Source organism: Trichosurus vulpecula, chromosome 1 (assembly GCF_011100635.1).
Source record: "Trichosurus vulpecula isolate mTriVul1 chromosome 1, mTriVul1.pri, whole genome shotgun sequence".
NCBI lineage: Eukaryota > Metazoa > Chordata > Mammalia > Diprotodontia > Phalangeridae > Trichosurus > Trichosurus vulpecula.
In genome coordinates, this window is record NC_050573.1 from 117,582,808 (window position 1) to 117,603,701 (window position 20,894).

Genomic DNA, 20,894 nt, shown 5'->3' on the forward strand with positions numbered 1-20,894 from the left:
CTTCTCAAAAGGACATTAGCAATCCCCTTAGACCAATCACCTCTTTTTAAACAGATGAGTGACAGGATCACAGTATCACAGATCTGAAAAGACCAAAACAGTTTATTTTATTTAATCTCTTTAATTTACTGATGAAGAAACTGAAGCCCAGAGACACTAAGCTACTTGACCAAGGTCACACAGCTAGTATCAATCCTCGATTTGCAGCCAGGCTTTGTGATGACTAATTTAGCACTTGACCAAGATCATACAATGAGTTAGCAAGTGAACCTTCACATATCATGATGTTTCCTTTGTGTCAGGGCAGGTTAAGTGGGGACAATCCAGGGGTGTGTGCTAAATGTTTAATAGACAGCTCTCTGAAGGCTGTAAAATGTACGTATCACATACATTTTAAGTTCAATCATCATTATAAGAGTTTTTCTGTAACTTTCATAAGTCTAGGCGATCAATAAAGAAATACATCAAGCTCTAATTTGTAATATTTGTCAGTTTCTAAGGTGTGAATACATGCCCTGAAACTATTGACTTTTTTAGGTAATTAGGGTTAAGTGACTTGCCTAGGGTCACATACCTAGTAAGTGTCTGGTGCTCAGTTTGAACTCAGGTTCTTCTGAACTCCAGGGCTGGTGCGCTATCTAATGGGCCACCTAGTTGCCCCTACTATTGACTCTTGAGAGCTGGTTTGAGCTGGTTCAAGTATATATATACAACTTCACTAACCAGGGGTATCAAGCCAGCTATATTTCTTGCTAGTCAGATCCCTAGCTTATATCCATTTCTTATCTACTCACCTAAAAGGACCCTGGGGGGAGAGGACATAAGGATGGGGGAATATGATGGGAGACAGAGGTCAGTTGGAAAGTGTCTGATGAATATAATGCTAGTGTGGAAGAGGTTAAGTGGAGTATCACATTGTGGAATCATGGGCAGCCCATGAGTTCTAATGATGGCAAATGGTGCCCTAAAAGTGAGAGTCATGGGAAAGGAGACATCAGATGCCAAAGATGAACTCTAGTTACTACTAAGTCTGTCATCTGGGCTTCTCAAAGTTCCAAACTTTTTTTCTCAAGGTATGATTAGAGCAATGAGTAGTAGGAAACCTCTTCATTACATGAATAATGACGGTTCAATTGACTCAGGTCAGTTCTTGAGGGCTTATAGATACAGGTCAGGGAACTGAGATCATATAACTCAATGATAAGTGCACTGGATTTGCAGTCAGGGGGCTTGGGTTCAGAACTTAACTCCTCCATTTGCTACCTGTGTGACCTTGGCCAAGTCACAACCTCCCCCGTCACAGTTTCTGTGTCTATAGAATGCGAGGTTTCAACTAGGTGACCTCAATGTCCTTTTTACCTCTAAATCTATGTATGATACTATGAAATAGCACAGAGGTCCAGAGCTGGAAATTCAGGGAACTTACCCCTACAAGCTAGTTTATAAGCTCTCTATCCCCCATATCCCCTTGTACTTGAACATAAAGGACTTTCAAAATATTGGGCATTCGATTCACATCTGTTTCATTTCATCTTTTCCCCCTCCAATTTGGGAATTTGATATTGGGGGAAGAACATAGCTATTATTTATATGCAAATCAAAATTCTTTTCAAACTTAATTGTTCGAAAATCCATCCCATGTTTCTGTAGATGCTTACAGTGAAATCTGAGACAACTTTTTAAGTTTCAAGTATTTTGAATTAATAAGGCCAGAGATGAAAGACTTGGGGCTGATTCCAGCATGCAGCAGACCACACAATGAGTAGCCTTTCCATGGGCATATGATATTCTGGTGCCCACAGAGGAAGGAGATTTCCTGAACATGATGGGCTATAGGGGATCCCTCCCCAACTGATCATCAAAGATTAGAAGTCCCTTCAGTTTTCAAAACCTCCTTTTGTATTTTCTCCAAGAAAAGCATACGTAAACTATTCTTTGTGTTCTCTCCCCAGACCTCCAAATACATGCCACAATGTCAGACTGGCTATTGTTTCTTGTCTCCCTATCCTGTATATAATCTATACTACTGTGGTATTCCCTGATCTAACTTTAGTGAGATGAAAATGAAGATTTCAAGGAACAGAAACCAGGGAAATGGAAGGCAGATGGTCTTCTAGAAGACATTGTTTTTATTACTGTTGTCAACCCCAGCGATGCTGAGAGGCATGGTACCATAGAAGATAGAGTTTTGAATCTGGTTTTAGGAAAACTATTTAAATCCCACCTCAGACACACAGTCAATAAACATTAATTATGTGCCTACTATGTGCCAGACCCTGCCTAAGCATTAGCAATACCTGCCCCTTCCCCCCCCCAAAAGAGACAAAAGATAGTTCTTGTTTTTAAGGAACTCACAATCTAATGGGGGAGACAAGGTGCAAACAACTATGTGCAAACAAGATATATACAGAATAAATTGGAGACAAACAACAGAAAAAAGTTTCTATGATTAAGGGGGGTTGGGAAAGACTTCCCATAGGAGATAAACTTTTTGCTGGGACTTGAAGGAAGTCATGGAAACCAGGAAATGGAGACATGACTCTATTAACTTTGGTTGAGTTGCTTTCTTTGCCTCAGTTTCATCTTTAAAAGACTATAAAGGCTAGTATTCACCTCATTGGGGTATTCTGAGATCAAATGTGATAGAATATTTAAAAATTTTTCACTTTAAAGGTCTACGTATACATGCATCATCATTATTAATTATTTTCTCAGATCTTTTCCACTTTGTCACAATCTCTGGATATATTTCCTTTGGTATATCAGCCTTTGTCTCTCCACCTCCCCATCCTGTGCTTAGGAGGACCTCATGCCATAGGAAGATCATTTGAAGGAATTAGGGATCTTAAGCTTGGAGAAGAAAAGAATCAGGGTAGATATCATTAGCTGTCCCATTATGTAAAAAGCTATCATGTGGGAAAGGGACCAGACATATTCTGTTGTACCCCAGTTAACAACACTAGCAGTAATGGATCAGTATAAATTGTAAAGAGAAGAATTAGACTGAAAATTTCCTAATAATTAGATCTACCTAAAATGGCACAGGAAGCTCCCTCGGGTGGCAGTCTGCTCTTCCTCATTGGAGGATTCAAGCTAAGTGAGATAATCACTCGTCAAGAATGTCTTAGAGGGGAATCATTTTCTCATTTAAGGTAAGACCAGATGACTTATGAGTCATCCTCTAATTCAGAATTTCTTTATGTCTATGTATGTGAGGGTTTATATCATATTATATTGTTTTGATGCAATAGGAGTATAGAATTTGGAAATGAAAGGGACCTTGAAGATTATTTGATCTAAATCTCTTATTTTGTAATAGGGCAATATCAGCCCAGAGATGTTGCTAGTAAAAAGAAAAGTTATTTGAGGGCAGCTAGGTGGTGCAGTGAATAGAATGCCAGGCCTAGAGTTAGGAAAACTCACCTTCATGAGTTCAAATCTGGCCTCAAACACATACTAGTAGTATGACCATGGGCAAGTCCCTTAACCCTCTTTGTCTCAATTTCCTCATCTATAAAATGAAATGGAGAAGGAAATGGCAAACCACTCCAGTATCTTTGCCAAGAAAATCTCCAAATGGGTCCCAAAGAGTCAGACATGACTGAAATGACTGAACAACAAAAAACTCATTTATTAAGTGTCTTCTATGTGCCAGGCACTGTGCAAAGCATTGAGTGACTTGCTAAGTGATTTGCCTGAAGTCACACTGAAAGTGTCAGCCCTGGGATTTGAACTCTGGTGTTTTGATGCCAGAGATGTTTTTACTTTAATGCCCTACTTTACGTGCTAAAATTCACTTTGCACTAAGGGGTTTTCATTCTCTTGCTATTAGAATTTTCCTGCTTTTTGTGACTCCACGTTGTATGCCAAACTACCGCAAGCACAAAATAGTTTTAATTTTGTCTTGTGACATTTAAAAAGCATTATGACCTGCCAATCCTCTATTAGCAAAGGCTTATTTCAGTATGAGTTGTTAAGATGTCTTTGCTAACTCCTAAAACATCTCATTGAATCAGTTTCCAGTATTCTCTTAGCTCTATGCCTTTCCTCTCTTCTCTACTTAACCTTGACATTTTTCACTTTAATCTCCCCATTAGACTTTAGAGAATATGCTTATCTTTACCTCTTGGACAAGATACTCTCTGTCAGCAAAATATGTGTGTGTAATGACAGAAACAGAAACATAGAATTGCAGAACTGGAAGAAACCTTACTGATCATTGAGTCTAAATCATAACCCCACAAAGAAACCCTATTTAAACATACTCAGCATGTGGTCATCTACCCTCTACTTGAAGACTTCTAATAAGGGAGAAGTTAATACTTTTCCTAAGAGTAATGTGCTTACCTACACTCCATTTAGGGTTATGGGCAAAACATTTATCAAAAGCTTGTCCTGGAAAGGTTGGATTTTAGAAATGCATATTCAAGGATAAAAAGGAAGAAAGATATTATGAATGGAGCCCTGAATTTGGATTCCAAATTTTTTTTTTCTCTCAAACCCCTGCAGATGGGATTTTTGGGGACTTCCTATATAAAATAAAGGAGTTAGAGAACCAGATCTCTAAGGTTTTTTCTAGCTCTAAATCCCATGATCCTAGATGATAGACAACAGGTGAAAAGATCAATGAAAGTGGGCAAAGAGTAGAAACATAACATGCCAAGTGAGATGGGGGAAGAATACTAAGAAAAAGGATCTCTCTAGAAGATAAGAATTAGGAGGGATTTTTTTTAATCTGCGTGAGGAGCTATGGTAGGTAACTAAGAATCACACAATCAGAATCTTAAAATTTCAGAGTACACAATGGGACCAATGAGGATACCTGAATCCAACCATATCTGAAAAAGAATCCCTTCTAGCTCATCCCTAGTAAATGGCCATTGGACTTAGCTTGAAGACCTGCCTCTCATGAGGGGAAATCCACTACTTCTTAAGGCAGCCTCTTCCATTTGTGGACTCTTGTAAATATTAGCATCTGCCCCACTCCAAGCCCCTCCATTTCCTTCAAAACTAAATTCAACTCTTTATACCGCCACCCTCTTTGCTTACTTCTATTGTTCGATTTTCTGGGGCCAAGGACAACAAGTTCCATCCATTTTCCATATGATCCTTTTTTAAAGTTTTTTTGGTTTGTTTTATGTCACATGATGTTTTTGAAATGTCTCTAGACTCTCCCTTATTAAAGGAAATTTACTGTATCTTTAGGCCTTCTTTAGGTTACTTTTTAAGCTGACATTAAAATGGAAACATAGGGTTTAGCCAAACAAACACATCACTAGCATTTGATAGTACATGCAACAATCTATATCCATAGTACCAGATCTCTCCAATAAATGGAGTGAGGTGTATTTTTTCATCTCTTGATCATTGTATCAATTATTCAATTAAAAAAACCTTTTGTTTGTATATAACCTTCATTTACAAGTATATGCCTCTTCCCTCTCCCTCCTACAGGACCATTCTCCAGAAAGGATTTGGGGGATACTCAGAAAAAAGCTTACCAACGTATCAATGAAGTGTGATTTTATGTGCAGTATCCCATATCCATCATTCCCAAAGCCTGTAGTGAAGGGAGAGGAATGCAATCTCCTCTTTTCTTTGGGACTAAATTTAATTATCATAATTTCATAGATTCAACTATCATTATTGCTATTCTTCCTATGTATGCTGTTATAGTCATGTGTATTGCTTTCTGGGTTCTGCTCATCTATCTTTGCATCAGTTCTATATCTTCTCACACTTTTCTACACTCATCATATTCATGGGTTTTTACATCACAGTAATGACATTTCAGTACATTCCTACCCCACAATATCCATTGGGTCACTTGTGTTTAACAATCTTCTCTATACAGAGGACTCTAAGATCAAGATGCCCAGCCCAAGTCACTCTAGCGAGCATATGTTTTCTTGACTGCCTATTGGACAATTTGATCTGGATGTCTCACAGGCATCTCAAAATCAAAAGTGTCCAGAACTGAATTCATTTTCATTTCCTTCAAACCCTCCCCTCTTCTGAATTTCTCTTATGCTGTTAAGGGCATTTCTATCCTTCCGGTCTCTCAGACTTAATGTCTTCTCCCAATGTTTCCTCTTACACCAAATATCTCTTCAGTTTAGATGAGAACGGTTTGTTCCAATGCCCATGAAGGCAGCTGATGGAACACTTAGAACTTGGTCAGACATCAAACATGCCAAGGTCACCCGCTGCATCCTGGTCTACAACCTGACTTTTATTTTGTCACTAGACTTAGATGAATCTGGAAGAGACAGTGAGGCTAATGATTTTGTGCAGCTCTGGCTCACTTAAATCCAATTCATGCACAAGTAAATGCATGATGTCATTGGTCCTCTTTGTAAAAACTAAGGACAAACAACATTTCTATCTCCCCAGCACTCTTCACCTCTGTTATATTTTCTTCACTCATGAAGCCACCATCCTACTTCAGGCCTTTGTCTCTTTGACTCTTACAAGAGTTTCCTTTATTACCCTCCTTCATTAGAAACTTCGGGTTTCTCCTCTTTGTAATATATCCTCCACACAGACACCAAAATGGTTTCACTAAAGTGCAGGGATGACCCACGTCTCTCCCCTACTAAATGGCCAGCCCTGGAGGTAGAAAGAACTGAGATCAAATCTAGCCTCAGACTCTTACTAGCTGCGTGACCCAGAGTAAGTCACTTAACCTTTATTTGCTTTGGTCTCCTCGTCCGTAAAAGGAGGATAATAGTAGGACCTACCTCACAGAGTTGTTGTGAGGATCAAATGAGAAATTTGTAAAGGGCTTAGCAAAATGCCTGGTCCATAGCAGGTGCTATATCGATGTTAGCTATTATTAGTAAATGCTTGTTGGGTTCTGCTGAATTCACTCTGCATCCATTACCATAAAACCTTCCCATGCTTTACTGCACTTTTCATATTTTTTTTTTCTGTACCCACAAAACTCTATTACACTTATCTATCACAACTTGTTTGATAATTTTCCAATCAACAGACATTTACATTGTTCCTAGTTCTTTCCTACTACAAAATGTACCGCTAAAATATTTTTGGCTATAGCAGTGAGATATTTGGTCCAAGTGGGATGGACATCTTACTTGCTTTCTTGACATAATTCCAAATTACTTTCCAGAATGACTGGGACACCTCATAGGTCTGCCAGAAATAAATTAGTGTGCCTGCCTTTCTACAATGCCTCCAATGTTGGCTAGTAACATTTTCTGTCGTCTTTGCCAATTTGCTGTGTCTGTGAGGTGAAACCTCATAACTGTTTTGCTTTACATTTCTCTTATGATTGATTTGAAGCAATCTTTCATGTGATAACTTTTTTCATATCCTTTCACCACTTGTCAATTGGATAAAAGATAATTTTCCCATCAACTTCTTGTATTCTTATTCTTCTTGCTCTTATAGAGGCAGCTGGCAGCACAATGGATAGCTCTCTGGGTCTAATCTAGGATCAGGAAGACCTGGCTTCAAATTTGGCCTCAGATACTTACTAGCTGTATGACCCTGAGTAAGTCATTTAATTTCTTTTTGCCTCAGTTCTTCAACTGATGAAGAAAATAAAAACATTGACCTTGCAGGGTTGTGTAAGGATCACATGAGATAATATTTGTTAAAATAAAAAAAAAGAATTTAACATAGTACCTGGTAAATAAGAAATATTATATAAATGCTTACTCCTTTACCCTTATTTTAGTTATATTGATTTTGTCTATTAAAAAAAAGAAAAGGAAAAGAAAAAAGGAACTTTCCAATTTCATGCAATTGAAAATATCTATTTTTTGTCTTCTGTAAATACCCACAACCCTTGTTTGGGTAATAAGTTGCCCCCTCCCCCAGCTAACATTTCTGGGAAAGGGACTTAATCTGGTTCTTTCTCAGTTTTCTTTATGTTGTAATATAGTAAGTGATAAGGTAGAGATTCAAGTTCAAGTCTTCTCTCCCTAAATTCCATACTCTCTTGAAAATATTATCCCTATTCTATATATTAGAAAATGAGAATTAGAAAGTGTAGAGATAGAATTAGTACTGGACCTCAATTGTCCTCTCTCTAAACTCAGTTCTGTTTCCATTATATTACTTTTGTTTTATATATTATATTAGGCCTTCCTGGCCACACCTTTAGAAGAGGCCATGCATAAGTCAATTTTTATACTGTATACATGAGTTATACTAAAAAGAATACTGGAGTCAGAGGACTTGGGTTGAATCCTGGCTCTGCAGTTTGCTGCCTAAATGATCTTGTATAGGGAAGCTGGATGGCACCAGACCTGGAGTTAGGAAGAATCATCTTCTTCAGTTTGAATCTGGCCTCTGCTCCTTACTAGCTGTGTGATGCTGGGAAAGTCACTTAACCCTATTCTCCTCAGTTTCCTCATCTATAAAATGAGTTAGAGAAGGAAATGTCAAACTGCTTTTCTTGGTTAAGAAAACCCAACTGGGATCACAAAGTACTGGGCATGACTGAACAACAATCTTCAACAGGTAACAATCTCGTTGGGCTTCAATTTACTCAACTATAAAATGATGGTGTTGGGCTAGACAATCTCAAAAGTCCTTTCTGCCTCTAAATCTATGATTCCATATGTAGCTATCTTCAACAGAGGGTCCATGGATTAATTTCAAGGGGTCCATAAATCTGGATTAGAAAAACAATTACATCTTTATTTTAATTAACCTCTGATTGAAAGCCAGTTGATGACTTAAAAGTGTCATTCTAAGAAGGGGTCCATAGGTCTCATCAAACTGCCAAAGGGGTTCATAACACACAGAAATGAGTTGAGAACTCCTAATATACAGAGAGAGATTTCGTTTGTTTGTTTAATTTCCCCCTCTTCCTTCTAGTTGATATACAGCTCTCTCCCTCCTCAAGTCATCCTGTGTTTACTCACCTATTCACATGTTCTATTTCCTTTCCTTGAAGAAAGTAATTTTTAATCTGATCTTTATATTCCCAGTACCTACCTACCATAATGCCTTGAACACAGATGTATTTAATAAGCGCTTGTTTGATAATCTGGGATGGGATGAGATTCACATAATTTAAAAAAATGACACAAAAAACAGAGGAGAGTAGACTTCTTTAGAACTGTTTGCTGGAACAGTGTTGAGATGCCAGGATTAGGATTAGGGTTGACTAAATCAGAGGGGCAGGGTGGATGAAGTGTGCCGGTAACAGCTGAGGCCTAGAGAAGGCCAGAGGCAGGCAGTGAGCAGGAGCTCCATATTGATGGCTTAAGTTCCTACAGCTGGGGAGCATTCCACAGCAGGGAGGGAAACAGATTTCCAGACACTGATGTCCACAGACCAGGAAGGACCTGGTGGTAATAGCCTTTCTTGGAAATGGATACTTCTCAAACCTTTAGAAGGGTCCAAAGTCACTAAAACTAAATGACAAGTCCTGGGAAAGAAATGTAGGTCAGGAGCAAGCTTAGCCTGTTCAGAGCTGTCCTTGATGCTGGTTTGGGAAAGACTGGAGGCAAGTGAATCTGACAGTTTCCCTGTGAGTCCAATTGTGTATTGAAGGTTCCAGGAGCGCTGAAAGCCCCATGCTTCCTAGTCCTCAAAAAAGGCTAATAGTGTTGGGTTGTGGCTCATAGGAAGAAAGAAAATGTGTGTATGTGTGTGTGTGTGTGTGTGTGTGTGTGTGTGTGTGTGTGTTTTGAAGGAGAGGGTAAGAAGTGGGGAGCGGGAGGTAGCTATGATAACTGGGCCTGGAATCAGAAAGACCTGAGTTCATATTTGGCCTCAGATATTAATACCTGCATGACCCTGGGCAAGTCACTAAACTTCTGTTTGTCTTATTCCATTAGAGAATGAAATGTTAAGCCATTCCAGTGTCTTTGCCAAGGAAACCCTGTGGACACTATTATCTGTGGGTCGAGAAAATTTGCATGTGACTGAATAACAACAGTTTTGTGTAAGAGGCATCGGGCTTGCTCAGCTGGGCTCCAGACGGAACAACAAGTCCATGACAATCACAAGGAAGAAAACTCATTCTTATTGCCAAGAAAAAGTTCCCTAACAAGCAGAAATATCCAACAGTATGATGGGCTGCCTAGGAGTTAGTGGCTTCTGCTACTAGAAGTCTTTAAGCAATGCTACAAAATCACTTGCCAGGTACGTTGCAGGGAGGGATTTTTTATTTAAGAATGGGTTGGACTAGGGACAGCTAAGTGGTACAGTGGATAGAGAAGCAGCCCTGGAGTCAGGAGGACCTGAGTTCAAATCTGGCCTCAAACACTTAGTAGCTACTGTGTGACTCTGGGCAAGCCACTTTACCTCAATTGCCTCAAAATAAAAGGGTTGGACTAAATGACATCTGTCTAAAGTTCAATAGAAGACCTCTATGATTCTGAAGGAGTACCCTGTAGGCAAACCTGTGGAAGATTTCTCTCCAGAACTCATGATAGCCCCTTCTCCCCTTCAAGGAACTAAGGATAGCCTTGCTAAGAAAGGAAATGTTTTTCTAACAAAGAAACAGCTACTTCTTCCAGGATATCATTATACCACCTGAGATTCACCTACCTTCTTATGAATGTTTTTAAGATTCAGCTTATTTTCTAGACACTGGGCTGATTTTTTTTCACATTGCCCATAATAAATTTTATTGTTTCTGAGGTTTAGTGTATGTGAATATACTCTAAGTGGCACCCTTTCTAGGCTATACCTCCCCCTTTAGCAGCTTGGTACTCAGAGGTTAAGGGTTGGGTTGCCAGCAAATCATTTCTCCCATAAACCTTGGATATGGTTCTCATAGCTACATGCAGAATCAAGGGGAAGAACAGCCACTTGTTGAGGACAAGAGTAGTGAGGCAAGCACATAGGCCACTCATGAGGCTAAAGCTAGTCACATCTCTGGCTCTGTACAGCCTCAGAGCTCTTTCTCATGCAGTTTCCTCAAGGCATACCATCTCTGCTGGATGCATCACTTGATAAGGCTCCACAGACCTGGCATTCTTCATGGCTCAACTTCTTAATGCCAAGGCTAATCCTCTCTTGAAGCCATAGCTGGCTCACTTCTTTCTGCCTGGAGGTCACACTCCTTATAACTGCTTCAATTGTCTCCTGAGAGAGTACATCCTGCTTTTTGAAAGCCACAGGAGACATGATCTGTGCTTGGCCAGCAAACAGCTAGGTGGTATCTTCATTGTTCCCCAGAAAAACTTATTTGCATTCAGTAAAGGGGTGATAGAGTGTAAGCACATATTTTTGCTCAGTTCCTAGCCATTTCCAACTGTAGATTCTGTTTTCTGGCCATCATTCTCACCCCATCCCACCAGAATCTTGGACTCTAGCCCCAGGATATTTGGCTTTGATAGATGAACAATCACTTCATCTTGCCAGAACCAAGCCACCATGTGACTTCGTGGCCATCTCTACTGCATATTAGTCCCCCTCCCATCCACCTTTTCCCAGATCCCCTTAATGTGTTGCCCAGGGACACACAGCTAATCAGTGACTAGGGTCACATTTCAATTCAGGTCTTCTTGAGTCCAAATTCAGCAGTCTATGCACTGTTCTTGTCCAATATCACACAGGCAAGAAGGTCATAAATACTTCCCATTATTCCCAGCTTCCTGTCTATAAACTGTATTGTCTATCTCTCTGGCCCTTCTACATTTTGAGGGAGAGAGAAGAATAGAAGCTTTGAAACAGCCCAAGATAACATGGAGCTAAAGGCTCAGTTGTTTAGATCAGAATTAAAGTGCTGTAGGGTGCTGGGGAGAAAGAAGAGGGGACCCTAGTCTAGGCAGAGAGAGCACATTTCCTAGAGAACCGTCTAAAGTGCAAGGCATAAAGTTAACTTTCTTCTGGCTAGGTCCCATGTGAGCACTCTCCAGGACCCTCTCTGGAGGCCAGACCTTTGGAAGGCTGAGATCCAACAGTGCATGTCACTGTAGCATTTTATTATGCAAGACACACAGATATGTGTTTACCATATCCTTTCTCACAGTTTTCTTCTCCCTGGTGCCCAATTTCAACATTTGTTACACATTATTTTGAAAATATCACTGGGGGCAAAGTCATATCTAACGGTTCTTGTTCCTATAGCTTCCAATTTTGATTTGAACAAAAACATTCTCCAAAGTCCTCATCCATGACAATGAAGCCCCATTGGGAAGACATGGGTAAGTGAAGGTGTAACTGAGCAAGAATGCCAGGTACTCTGGGAGTCACCAAGTCCAGCTTATCTTACTCTGCCTCCTGAATCAGTGAGCTCCTTGTCTGAAAAATGCTTAAGAGGAAACAAGATGGATCTTTTTCCAACAATCTTATAAATGCAAAATATCATAGTAGATAGGATGCTAGACTTGACATCATAGAATTCTGGTTTCAAATCCCACTTCTGACACTAAATATGTGATTATGAACAAGTTTATTAATGTCTCTGAAACTCAGTCTTACCATCTGAAAAATGGGGATGATAGTACCTGCAGTAATAACCTCACGGGTTTGCTACAAGGCTTAGATGAAATCGCACATCTAAAGCAAATAGTATTTGGCAGGGGACTGGATACACAAGATGGTCTTCAAGGGTGTATGTGATATATTTCAAGAGGTGTTCATGAAGGCAAAACCAGGACTAGTGGGTAGAAACCAAAGAGAAAAATTCAGGCTTAATGTCAGGAAACACTCCCTAACAATTAGACCTGTCCACAAGTTTAACAGTCCACCTTCTGGGTATGATAACAACAAGAAAATACTACCATCTGCCACTTCAAGGTGGGCATAACATTTTACATTATTTCTGCCTCACAAAAACCCTTTGGGCAGGTGGTAAAAATAATATTATCTCATTTTACAGATGATGAAACTGAGGTTCACAGAGGGCAAGTGGCTTTCTTATGGCTACATGGGCCTTGAACGTGGCAGGTGCTTAATAAACATTTGCTGAGTTATGGTTGAATGGGATCCCATATCCCTCCTGGCTCCTCAATAGAAGTCTCTGAGCCAAGTATGAATGACCCTTCATTAAGGATGTTGTAGGTGGTATCTTTGTTCTGGTACACTTAGGATTACATGTTCCATTTAGCCCCTTCCTACTTTAATTCTCTAACGGTAGATTTGGTCTAATTTTGCTGCGTCTCCCTCTTGGCTGAACTGAGAGTGTTTTGTCAATTTGCAGGTTCTTGAGTGACTTCTTTGTGTTTCTTTGTTAATATGGTAACCCTCATCACAAAGCAGTCACATTGCAACTTGAAGACAGAGTGCTGCAGAGGCTCCAGAGCCTACCTCAGAGTTCAGAAGACCTCAAGTTTAGCCTCTGACACAAACTGACTATGTGACCTGGGCAAATCACTTAACTTTTCTCAAAATCTCAGACAAAGTAGAAGATTGTAAATTTCAGAATAGGTGTTGATGAGCATCAGGAGAAGGAGTTTACTCATCGAGAATTCCAATGGATTCATAAATCTCCCTCCACCCTGCCCCAAAATAAAAGTAAAACTAAAAACAAACTTTGTAAGTGGTTAGGGACCTGGCCTTGATTCTAGGATTCCATGTCTCCCATGGATGTCTGATGGACAGAGGAAGGTGCTGAATTTTAGCGATTATACATCTAGCCTGAGTATGCTCTAAATAAGTCTAACCTTTCTATACAGGACTTGGTCTCTAAACCAACTCTCTGAGACTGTGGTTGCTCACTGGCATTAAACTCCCTCTACTGGTAGACATGGCAAAATGCTCAAAATATTGTCCCTTAAGATCATACACTTAGAACTGGAAGAGACCTTAAAGACTGTCTAGTTCACCCAACTCATTCTACAAACAGAAAAACAAGGTTTTTAGTGACTAGTCCAAGGCCACACAGAGAGCAAGTGCCAAGGTTGGGATTCAAAGCAATAACCTTGGTCTCTGAATGACAGGTACTCTATCAGAAACAGGTCTAAATCCACCACTCTCACTGTTTTCCATTAAACTATGTTGACTCTCATCTGGATTCATCTCCAACTTAGTAAAAAAGGAGCTTTTCATTGTCATTTCTTCCCTATCTTCAGCTTTCAAAAGCATGCTAGCGTTATGTGTATGGGTAACTATGCTATAATTTAGTTTTGGGGTTTTTTTGGAGGCAATAAGGGTTAAATGTCTTGCCAGGGTCACACAGCTAGTTAGTGTCTGAGGCTGGATTTGAAATCAAATCCTCCTGACTCCAGGGCCAATTCTCTATCCAACACTGTGCCATCTAGCTACCCCTAGATTTATTTTTTTTTGTTAGAGAGACCTACTGTGCTATCTTGAACTACTAAGCTTGATCCTTACCTTGAAGGAGTCTATGAGGGAAATTACAATAAATAGCCGTGAGTAATACTCTACAACATTTCAAAATAAGAGAGAACAAATACCAGAAAACATCACGTAAGCATAGTCTATCTTTTGTCACCAGTAATGACAGGGAAAGAGTTTCCAGTTTTAATTTGGCTGCTCTTTCCCAGTCATCCCTAGATCTTTTGCAGTTATCTAGTAAAACATTCTTGAACTGGTTTCTAATAAAATACAACTCATAACTTTCCTCAAAAGACTAGACTAATGTGTCACAGGATTAGCAAAACACCATAGATTTTCAGGGAAATTTCTAGATTTGTATCAATAATATTACTCTACAAAAACAAATGCCTTTTGTAAATTAAAAATTTATTTGACATAGACTTACAAGATACAGTCACACACTTCCCAAATGATAACAATATATTGTCTTTTACCTAAATACCAATGAATACCAAATACTATGTCTAGAGTTTTTAATATATGAAGTGTGTGTGTGTGTGTGTGTGTGTGTGTGTGTGTGTGTGTGTGTGTGTGGAGCGGGGGGAGCCAAGATGATGGAGACTCCCTTGATCACTCCTCAACACCCTTCCAAACATTTTAAAATAATGCCTCAAAACAAAATCTGTGGCATATACATATGTGTGTATATATATACATACATACATGAATATATGTATATATATACATATATGAATAAATGTATACATGTATATATAATATATATGAACATATGTATATATACATACATATATGAATATATGTATATATAAATATATATGAATATATGTATATATACATATACGAGTATATGTATATATACATACATATATATGAATATATGTATATATACACATATGTATAAGTATGCTCATAAATATATGCGCATGTGTGTAAATACACATATAAGCCTATGCATGTACATGTGCATATATACATATATGTGTATATACACATACACTCACATGTGTGTGTGTTTGTGTGCAATATCTAGAGCACTGGATGTGGAGTGACAAAGACCTGAGATCTAACCCTATCTCAAGACACTTTCTAGCTGTATATTCCAAGGAAAGTGAGCTGACCTTTATCAGCTTAAGTTCCTATATTGAGTGGGATGATAACCTATATCACAGGACTATTAAGAGACTATGTGTATTGCATGATATAGAAATGTTAACTATTTTGGGGAGTAGGGCTCAGTTTGCATTTTGTCTTTATGTCTCCAGTGCTAAGCATGTAATGTGCACTTAGTATAGGAATGGTATTGCCCTTCCACCCCATCTCTAAGACTTCTGTCTCTGCTTTCAGCCAACAGCCAAATGCAGATACAGCCTGGCAACTGCTTCTTCAGCTGTCAAAGCCCCTGAATCCTCAATAGTCATTTACTGAAGATCTGGCAAGAAACACCAAAATCCTTCGCACTATCAGATGATTCACTTCGACAAAGTGATAAGATTTTATCAGTGGAAATGACAATAAAGAAGTATTAATATCTGTTTTGCTGCCTCACTCTAAGGACCATGGGACCTTTCCATTTCATTCCCAGCTGAAACCGCCCATATTTGTTACCTCCCCATTAGAATATGAGCTCCTTTAGAGCAGACTGTTTCCACTTTTCTTTCTGTGTTCTCAGCGCTCAGCACAGTTCTTTGCATAAAGTAAATCTTAATAAATGTTTTCATTCGTTCATTCATATAGGCTGGTAATAGATTCAAATGGGTTCTTAGGTTGTAGCAAATTGTGCTGTCTGAGGAACAGAAGAGGATCCTGCCTTCTGATAACATCATTCCTGAGGTAAAAAAGTAAAAAGGGAAAAAACACACTGGGCTGAGCTCCCAGAAGCAGAAAGAGCCGATACCTACATCCCAGTGAGCCTGGATTGCATGCTCCACTACAGCACCGATGACTACCTCAGCGAGAACAGCAGCAGCGGCGGCGGCGACAAGGGGGATCCTGGGGTCGCCGACCTCTGCTGCTTGGTGGCTCGGTGCAGGAGCCGGAGCCCAGGGACCATCTCACTCCCCAATCAGGAGCACCTGAGCCCAGGACCAACGAGGAGCCAGTGCTGCACTTGGCAGGAAAGCGACCGACCGCCAGGTCTAAAATCAAGTTCACAACAGGGACCTGTAATGAAGCTACAGTGTATAGCTGCGAGCTGTGTGGCAAAGACTTCTGTCTCCAGAGGATGCTCAACAGGCATCTCAAATGCCACAATCAGGTGAAAAGGTACCTGTATACTTTCTGTGGCAAAGGCTTCAATGATACTTTCGGCCTGAAGAGGCATGTCTGGACTCACACAGGTATCCGCCCCTACAAATGCGAGGTCTGCAACAAGGCCTTCACCTACCGCTGCTCTTTGGAGTCTCATCTGAAAAAGATCCATGGGGTCCAGCAGCAGTATGCCTACAAACAAGGTCAGGACAAGTTGTATGTCTGTGAGGATTGCAGCTACACGGGCCCTACACAAGAGGACTTGTACCTGCACGTGAACAATGCCCACCCAGGAAGTGCTTTCCTCAAAAAGACGTCGAAAAAACTGACCGTCATTCTACAGATGAAGCTGACTTCTGTTCTCCAGAGGAATGTTGAACTAAACAAGGAGGACAAATGAGGAGAAAGGAGAAAAAGAGAGGGACTAATGTTGTGAAGTTTACATGTTTGATAAGTTCTTATGCTGGTTTTGTCCCATCTCTTCTTAGATTTTTTTTTTAATTAAGAAAAGTTCAGAGATCTCTTTGTGCCTTCTGGTTCCTCAAGATAGTGGCCTCATTCGCCTTTAATCCTTTATGATACTACCACTTGTAATGTTGGTGTCTAGTCTTGAAGCTGAGAGAAATTGAAGCAAGACTTGTTTTTTTTTTTTTAATAGGGGCCACTATTGTGTTTCGTACAATCATTGTTAGGACTTTCTAAAAAAGGGTAAAGGTCTCCTTGAAGACATTACCATTTTTTATTCTATGAGATACTGGGTTGTTAGTACCTTGAAGGAAAGTATCTTCACTCAAATGTTTTAAGATGAGAATGGGATTATTTCCTTTCTCACCAAGTTTACAGCAATTATTTTAATAAATGAAATGGCCCTATGAACCTTTTTTTCTAAGAAGAGACCAACTGTATTTTCATGTCAGGCTTTATGGTATGAACTTTGATTTCAGATTATGTTTTTGATTGTTTTTGTGATTGTTTGGGAAAGGAGTTTTTTTTTTTTAATTGAGGCAGTTGAAAGCCAGGGCTAAAAAATCAGAGCTAAATGTGTAGCATCCAAAATGCAGATCTTTAAGAACCCCCACTTTCCCTTGGCAGTCGTATGGGTACCTTGTTGGCACACTGTCAAGGTGCTGCTGCAACTATAAAAATAAAATAAAGGAAGGTAAATTCACAAAAAAGGGAAAAACACCACTTAGTCATAAGACCCTGTATCTTCTGTTCCAGTGTGGGATAGTCCTCAAGAAAAGTCTATTTTTTTTCTACTCCCATTTCCCTAAGCCTATATGTCATTTAAAAGATCCAGAAATAACTGCTAAATTTTGTAAGATCTAATGGGAGTGAGTGTATCTTAGACATGTCAATGTCACTGAAGGTGTGACAACCATATCTCCATTTGTGCAACCGTCATTTAAAAAAAAACATTGTGTGATTAATCTTTCTATTTATCTTCTTGTGTTCATTTGTGTGTATTGTTTTCTTGACTCTGCTTACTTTATTTTACATCGTATCATGTAGATCTTTCCATGCTTCCCTTTATTCAAAATATTTATTGTCTTATATAGCACAAAATTATTCAATTCCATTCATGTTCTAAAATTTACTTAGTCATTCCCCAAGTACTAAGGGAAGTTTCAGAATGAGAGGGCAACTGAATCACAGTATCTAACACTAGGGAGTCAGAATTTCAGGAAGAAAGATAGAATGGTGGAAGCCATTTCTTTCCAGGATCATTTAGTATCTCACTGTAGAAATCTACTTTGCTTCCAGTTCTTTGCTACAACAACAAAATAGGTGCTCCTACGAATATTTTGCTATGCATGGGGACTTGCTTCTTATCAATGACCTCCTTAGGGTCTATGATTGGTGATGTTTCAGCATGACTGACAGTGGAACAGAGAAGCTTCAGAAGAGGCTATTAAACAGTCTCACTATAATTCATTTGTGGAGATTTTCCTGAGAAAAAAAATGGCGATTTTTAATATATTTGCACAAATTTAAAAGAACACCTCCAAAAGTGAGTGTGTTGGGGTGGGGTCGGGGAGGCCTAATGCCTGTCACTTTGCTTTACATTCTCAGCTTCTTCTGGCACCCCTGTTGTGACTTAAAGGTCCACTGTGTGAGGTGATTCCATCATTTCTTACCACCAAGCCCCAGATCTTCAATTACTAGCTCCTCTTTCTAATGTTTTCAAGTTACAACTACTTGCCCTTTTTGCAGTGGGTTTTCCCCAGCCTATTTAGCCTGAGGATGAAGATGAAGGGTTTTCCCCTTTCAGAGAAAAATCCTAGAATCCTAGACTTAGAGCAGGAAGGGAACTTAGAGAGCAAAATAGTGCTGTTACAAAATTTGAGTTATGAAATTACAAATCTTACTGGATTCTTAAGGTTTTGTTTCGGAACTCGAAGTAGGGAGTAAGTGATTGCTCCATAAGGTGATTTCATAAATTGAAAGAAAGCCAGACTTGTAAACCATATTCTTAGACAGAGAGACAGCAAGAGACACACACAGAGATAGAAAGACAGAAAGAGGGAGGGAGGGAGTAGGAAGGGACAGAGCCAGAGGAAGAGAGAAAAAGAGGAGAGGAGGGAATGAGGGAGGAGGAAGGGACAGATAGAAAGAATCGGAGAAACATAAAGTAAGAGAAACAGAGGGAGAAAGAGATAGGGATGGGAAGAGAGAGAGAGAGAGGGGGGGGGGAGGGACGGAGGAGGGGGAAGGGAGAGAAAGAGATGCAAAAGAGAGAGAGGTGTTTCAGGCTAAAACACAATGTTAATAAAAGATTTCAGTGGAATGCAGTAGAATAAAAAGGCTTGGTCTTCCAAGTTGTTATGTTTCTTGCTCTACTCATGTAATTCCCCTTGGTCCAGCCCTGGAAGAGAATTTGAGGCTTCTTGTCTAGTACTGCATATTCAGAGGGATTCTAAGTCTTGCTTCATCTGATTTGCTTTCCCTTTGTTATTGTTATTGGTCTTCCTTCCTTAGAAAACAAAGAAGAAACTGGAGTTAGCGAAAATTCATTCTTTCCATCTGAAGTCTTATGTTGCTGTTTGCTTTTTATTTTATTTAGACTCAACAGTTAACCCCCCCCCAAAGGTAGTGAGAATCACCTACCTCATTCTTTCATATGAATAATGATTTCCATTTACATAGCTCTTTAAGTTTTGTAAAACACTGTGCATAATACATGAATGTATGATACAAATATACAGGCATGTATCTATCTATGCATATATAATGCATCTAAAATATATCAAAGAAGATTATAAGTGTATATGTGTGTGTATGTATATAGATAAGTAAATGTAATCTCAGCAAAGAAATGCACATGTATACATATGTATATAAGTTTACAAACACATGCATATGTGTATGTGCATATACATCTATGTATGTGTGTGTAAGTAAAATTTCCTTTGATCTGTGCAGCAACTCTTTGTGAGGTGATGTTAATGATTCGTTTTTTACAGTTGAGGAAAATACATCTCAGATAAGTTAAATGACTTAATAGAAACTAATAAAGTACTTGGGACAATAGGTATTTAATAATAATAGGCATTTAATAAATACTTTGATTAATTAATAATTGAATGAATTGATCAAGGTCTCAGCTGGTTACATTTCATAATTGGGATTAAATCTCAGATCTTCCCTACTCTAATTCCAGCAGGCTTTCCATGATACCATGTCACCTCTATATGGAAAATGTCATAATTTAGATTTGACCAACAATGGAAAAGATGGCCACGAGAGCTTGGCACCTTACCGCAGCCACAGCACCTCACTTAACCTCTTAGCCTCAACTTTCTTCATCATAAAATGGAAACAATATCACCTGCCTTTCTGGTTTGGTGCAAAGACCAAATGAAATAATATGTAAAGTACTTGGCCATAGCTATTATTATTTTTATGGTTGTTGAGTGTTTTGATTGACTCCTCTTCAAATAGAGAAAGCACTTCGTGAGTGTTTAGTGAATTAACCATTCTTCATATCTTTCCCCAATCTGCAGCAGTATTGACAAGCTATGCCACTACTTCCAGGTATTGAGTATTGATAATTCCCCTGTATTTGCTACTATTCCTTGTGACCCATTCTGATTTCTATATAGAGCATCACTTTTGTGTTGTTTGAACTTGAAAATAACAAACAGCTTAGAAAGTCTAGAGAACTGGTTGAAGTTGGGGGAAACTGGGGGAGAAACATGTTTGGCCTAAGCCTGGGTAGATGGGAGGGATTCTAGTTAAAGATAACAAAGAGCTCACAGTGAGGCAAACTTAGTCCACAGAGAAATATGAAAAAAAATTAAGTCCAGACCTAAGATTTCATTGGTGTAGAGAAATACCATTGAGCAAATTCTACATCAGCAACTTGCCTGAGAATTAAAGGGGTGCATCTGGCACTACGAGGGTAGGTCACA

At 39.2% G+C, this 20,894-nt stretch overlaps 1 pseudogene; it reads left to right on the top strand.

Annotated features, from left to right (window-relative positions):
* Positions 1-12,133: 12,133 nt before the first annotated feature.
* Positions 12,134-16,882, top strand: LOC118834450 (annotated as a pseudogene).
* Positions 16,883-20,894: the final 4,012 nt, after the last annotated feature.